Source organism: Panthera uncia, chromosome D1, assembly GCF_023721935.1.
Source record: "Panthera uncia isolate 11264 chromosome D1, Puncia_PCG_1.0, whole genome shotgun sequence".
NCBI classification, from domain to species: domain Eukaryota; kingdom Metazoa; phylum Chordata; class Mammalia; order Carnivora; family Felidae; genus Panthera; species Panthera uncia.
The window spans coordinates 84,097,878-84,104,133 of record NC_064808.1 but is presented as its reverse complement, the minus strand read 5'-3'; the positions used below and the strand labels follow the sequence as shown (position 1 = coordinate 84,104,133).

At 34.3% G+C, this 6,256-nt stretch overlaps 1 long non-coding RNA gene across 1 annotated transcript; it reads left to right on the top strand.

The window, feature by feature from the left end:
- Positions 1-1,159: 1,159 nt before the first annotated feature.
- Positions 1,160-5,699, top strand: LOC125928548 (uncharacterized). Its single transcript, XR_007459693.1, has 2 exons — positions 1,160-1,199; positions 5,371-5,699. It is a non-coding gene; the product is annotated as an uncharacterized LOC125928548 (long non-coding RNA).
- Positions 5,700-6,256: the final 557 nt, after the last annotated feature.

The window sequence follows — 6,256 nt, the reverse complement described above, 5'->3', positions numbered from 1 at the left end:
TTGAATACCCGTGCATATTAGTAAACTTGAAGATCCTATATATCCTTTCTGTATATCACCTGTTTGCCTGTTTGTATATTGGGGTTCTTGATGTGTACAGAGATGTACTGCCATGTTATGGGGGAGGGGCACACTTGCAGCCTCATAAGTATCCTCACTGTATACCCTATCTTGGAGTCAGCTTCACAGAGAATCCAACTTGTGGCAGGATGCCTGTCTTCGTTGTAATGATTTGTAGGACCTCCCTAAGTATTCTGATACCAAATAAATGTCGCAAATGTAATCGGTTCCAGACACCCAAAAAGGTAGAAGTGAAAATCTCATTTTTCTCTCCATACTTTGATTACAACCCTTTCCACTAGATGGCAGAAGCTGAATCTGAGACCCAACCATCATCACTCCTTCCTTTGGGTTGGGCCAAGTTCCTGATGCTTGAGAGTACAAAGGTGTTGGTGGCAGGGTGCATCTGGTCTTCAGTCACCTTTTATCCACACTGCCTCCACTGGGAAATACCTTATATGTTCTCGCTCTTGATCTTTAAGTTAAAGATGAATCATCCTTTGTTCCCATTCAAGGTGACTTTACTTACTACTTTAGTGCCATTATTTGGTGCACTGGGATAATCTGGTTGTTTTGTGCATGAAGGACATGAGAGAAATCTGTGAGAACATGTCAAATCTGTCCTCCCAAACATACCATGCAGGTGTTTTCACTCCACTGCTATCCCACACCAAATAGCTGTTAAGAAATAGGAAAACTAGGGTCTTGTTTGACTCTGGGCTGCACTTGGGAAAAAGAGATATAAGATTCTGAGTTTCCTGTCACTGGCACATTCACCCCACCCCACACAGTACCCCTTGTCACACCAGGCTCATCCTGTGACAGAAGCTTGAGGCAGGATGTCGTTCCCAAGCCTCTACCAGTTTGGCCCTTCTCTTTATTTCTCTCTCCACTCCTCTTCTTCCCAACAGAAGCTTGATTGATAATCAAGACAATCAGACCTTGAGAATGAGATGGTTACAAACACATTTTTTCCAAATAGTTTTTCTGTGTCATGTCCTAGGCTTTAGAAATTCAAAAACTGAGAACTGACTCTAGTTCTCTGCATTATGATGTCATCTGTTCTTGGAGGTAATGAACATAGAACACCCTTGCTGCTGCCAAAACAAGGAGGGGGCAGTTGGTGGGCTAGGTGGCAGGTATAACATGAAATTAGAGAGAAATCAGTTATTATCTCAAAATATTATCCCATTACACCAATATTTTTTTTACTTGTCTTTTAACTTTGTTTGTAGAGTCTTTTGTCATGTAGACATTTATAATTTTTGTACAGAAAAGCCTGTCAATCTTTTCTTTTATAAATTCTAGGTTTTGTATCTTAGGAAAGCCTTCCAATATACAAATTAAAAATATATTCTTTGATATTTTCTTCAAAGACTTAAAGAATTTTGTTTTTTACCTTAAATTATCATCCCATCTTGAATTAATTTTTTTGTACAAAATCAAGAAAGGAAGGGACTCTCTCTCTCTCTCTCTCTCTCTTTCTCTTTCTCTCTCCCTCTCCATTTTGGATAGACAATTATCATTTTCCTAACACCATTTATTTAATAGCCAATTTCTTCCCCAATTATTTAAAATACGATCTTTAGTATTAACTCAATTCTGGTAGGCACACAAATCTTGTTTTAAATTCTATTCCTGAGTATTTTAGACACAGTAAGAATGAGATGGGAACTTTAAGTATGTTTTTCCTTCAATTGGCTCCCATTTCTGTGTATTTTTCATGAAGATGAATGTGATTCGCATGTCTAAAGATAATATGTTTTCATGCAACATGCCTCTAAATTTAAACAAGCAGCTTCATTTTTGATCCACCTCTAAAAAACCAGTAAACTCTTCCAATTCTGGAGGGAAACAAATGGTTATGCTAGACTCCTAAGTGCTCTTAAAAGGAATTTTGACTGTATGCAATTTTGTGTATAAGACTCCATCACATTCTTTTAAAATACTGTAGACACATTCTGAAATTTATTTTATGATTATTCTTCTGTTTAAGATTTCTGCCTATTGAGTCAATGTTAACAATTTCATATACCTAAGAAATCTTTTATTTCATTTAGATATTTATGAATATTGGCTTAAAGATGTACCTAGCATTCTCCCAAAATTTAAAATTTAGTTCATGTCTTCTTTCTTATTTCTAATGTATGCTTGCATAATATATTTCCTTTGATAACACTAACCCGAGTTTTAGCTATGATATTACTCTTTTCAAATAACAAGATTTTATTTTTATTGAGCAGCTTTTCTTTTTTAACTGTTTCTTTTTGTATCTTCTTATTGTTATTCATTTCCTCCATTGACTCTATTTATTTTCAAATTTTCCATTTTAGCCAACATTGGCCAATTGCTATGGTTCTGGTCAATGAAAACTAGTAGGATTTTGGGAAAATATTTGCTTTCCTGATACAAAGGGGTGGACAAAGGCTAATACACTCTACTTTTCTCCTCCTCCCTGTTTTGGATATGAATGAAATGTCTGGAGAAGAAATAGACAATAGGAGAGATAAGGTAAAAGCTAACAAAATTGCAGAAACATTGGCCTTGATACTGCTTAACCACTGAAACGATACCAGCAAATGCCCATCTCTGGACTTCTTTTCAAGTAAAGAAAAACAGCAGCAACAACAACTTGCACTCTCTTTTTAAGACACTGAATTTAATTTTTTGTTTGTTATTTCTAGAGCTATTCCTAACAGACATGTATGTGTCCTGGATTTATTTCTAATGTTTCTCGTTATCTAATGGTGTATAAGGCTATAGATTTTGTTGGCCACATTCCATATGATTTAATATATAATGTCTAATGCTTTCACAAATATTTTGCAATTTTCACTTGAATTCCTGTTTAAAGTATGATTTTTCTCCTTTCAAGTAGTTTCTCTTATTTCTTTGTTAATTTCTAAGTTTATTGTATTTTTTTAAGTTTATTTTTGAGAGATACAGAGACAATATGATCAGGGGAGGAGCAGAGTGAGGGAGAGAGAGAATCCCAAGTAGACTCCTCACTGTCAGTGCAGAGCCTGGTGAGGGGTTTGAACCTATGAAACCATGAGATCATGACCCAAGCTGAAACCAAGAGTCAGATGCTTAACTGACTGAGCCACCCCCTAAGTTTATTGTTTTTGATCTGAGATATGTATTGAGATATTTTGACTTGAAGATACAGCTGATTTGTAAAAATTCCACTGTGTTTGAAAAGATAAACATCCTCTATTTTCATAATTCAAAGTTCTCTCTTTATATATCATTTGCCTATTTATCTATGTATCTATGTCTGTCTATCCATACTATTTATTTATTTTCAGGTGGTTGATTTTGTTATTAAAATCTTCTAAGTACTTTTTTTTTTGCCCACTTGTGCTCTCATGTGTGTTTTTTTTTTTGAGAGTTGTATTAATATTTTTACCTTTATTGTGGGATTGTTCATTTGTCCTTGCATATACAAAGTTTTTATTTTGTAACCATTTTATTCATTTCACTGAAGCTCATGAATATTATTTCTTTTTGGTGGATTATATTATATTTATATATATATATATATATAATATATAAAATATCATTTGTGTTAGATATTAAATATTAAAAATATATAAAATATATATTATATATATACATATATACTATATGGAGTATACTATATACTATATTCTATGACTACCACCCTTTCTTCTAGTTAATCTTTCCACCTAGATTTCTATTTCTTTTGATATTAATATCATTGTATCTGATTTTGTTATTATTTTCCTGGCATATTAATAAAACTTGTGTAATGTTTTACTTTATATGCATCATTGCTAAATAGCTTAAAACCCAATTTTATCCCAATATGCAAATCTCTGTGTTTTAACAGAAGAAGTTAATACACTCATAATTATTGGTAGTGAAATCTTAGTACTTTTTCTAGTTATCTATCTCTCTGTTTTCTATTTATCATTCTTTGTAGTTTCTTAGTTAGCTCTGTCTCAGATTTTTTCATCTTTTGTAATTTTTAATGTTTTATTTTAGGAAGAAAGAGAGAGTGCGAGTGGGGGAGAGGGCCATAGACAGAGAGACAGAGGGAGAGAAAATCTTAAGCAGGCTCCATGCTCAGCATGGAGACTGACATGGGGCTTGATCCTATCACCTTAAGATATGGCTTGAGCTGAAATCAAGAGTTGGAAGCTCAACTGACTAAGCCACCCAGAAGCCCCTCAGATTTTTTATCTTATCAAGTTTTTTTGTTTTGTTTTGTTTTGTTTTTGCAGATTACCAATATAACTTTAGGACATGAAATTAAATGCATTTTTCCAAAAATATGTATAATTTATCTAGGTATATTTCCTTTCCTTAATAACTTTTCCTTAAGAGCACAGAATCTTAGCTTGTTTTTTTTATTTTTTTTTTATTTTTTCGTTTCTGGTTCCACTACTCTCCACCCATCAAAACCCTTGGCTTCTCTATGTTAAGAGCAGATGGAATTTGAATTTTAGATGTTAAGTTTTTTTTCCCACACAAAACCGTAACACGAACAATTATTTAGATTTAAACTATAAGTATTACCGGTGTCTTTCTACTATTACTTATACCTGTATCACTTTGGTACTCAGAATATGCTTCTTTATTTTCTTGATTACTTTTCTAATAACCACCATGTTGGCTGAAACTCTCCTGATATTTGCAGGACTGGTGAAGTAACTGGTGAAGTTGTCCTATAGCATTGCACCTTAGATGAGGTTTTTTTCTAGAATTCAACCTCTTCTTGCTGTCTCATGGCATTCCTTAGTTCAGGTCCTTCTCATTTTTTTGCCTAAACTCTACTTTTGGCCTCCTAAATCATGTCTCTGCCCCTATATGAGACTTAGCATGAGCTTAAACAAACAAACAAACAAAAAACAAAATAAAAAAAAAACAAAAAAAAAAAACAACCCACAAACAACTTTCTGCCTTAAACTACAAATTCTAGAGTTGGTCTTTTCTGTCACTTAGTGTCATCTATCTTGATTGATTAAATATTCATTATATTTATAACTGCTGGTCAGTCTATCACTTTAACTGTGAGCAACTTCAGGAAAAACCCCACATTTACAAATAGTTGTATTTGTAGTACTTGAAAACCGTCTAGCCCATACATCAAATGAATGAAAATGTCCCCATGAATGACAAGGATGCACTGTTACTGTATCTGGGTAAGAAACAGAGCCTATCATGGTGTCCAAACAAAGCTGGGGCCCAGTAAATACATGTTGAGAGTTTGATTTGTGAATACATGTTTTAAAGTCTCTTCTATTTGATAGAGAAGCATAATAAAATTTTGTATTACATTTAAAGGAAATGAAATCATTCTGCATTTTTGCAACATGACCAGTGTTCTTCTAGCATGAGGACATCATCTGCACTCAATGATTACAGCGTGAGGACTGGATGTCAGATCGCACAAGTTTCCCTTCTGGTTTGATTACACCACATCACCCTGATCATGTTGCTGCTCACTTCTCCCACCTGTAAGATGAAGAAGAAAAATAGAGGTGAGCAAAGTGTGCTGCAACAACCAATAGAAATGTACTGAAGTTTTGCTTATATATTCAGTACTTTCACTTTCATGTGTGACTTACATTGAGCTACAATTGTAAATGAAGTAAACATGAGTGGAAAAGAAAGAGGGAGAGCACATTTGTGAGTTTGTGTGTGTGTGTGTGTGTGTATGTGCATGAGTATAACTGTACTTCCAGCTTTTATTAAAAATCACACCTCTTGCCCCACATTGGTGCCATACTTGTGCAGTGACATTTCCACAAACATTTCATTTCTAATAACATCAAATACAAACACTCATTAAAGCCACTTTTGCCCATAGAGGTCTTTGTGACTGCATGATAATATCTCTGGATTGCTGTAGAAGGCAAGAACCACATCTATTTGTGCTCATTTCTATTAACAGTGACAGGAAGTTGTGCACTGAGGGCCCCAGAATCTTCACTTCTTCTGGGCACAGAACTCCCTTTTGAATGAGATGGGTGCAAGAACACCATTCTGCCTGGAATCGTTTCTTCTTCCGTATGTTAGTAGCCAGTTTCAATACATTTTGATATTTTATTGGCATATTCCACCTCTGGAAAGTTTTTCTGGACTAAATGCAAAGAAGATATACTGAAGTCTAATTCATCTATCAAGTCAAGAATCTATTCTTAATTTAAAAAGAAAAAAAAAGAAGGAA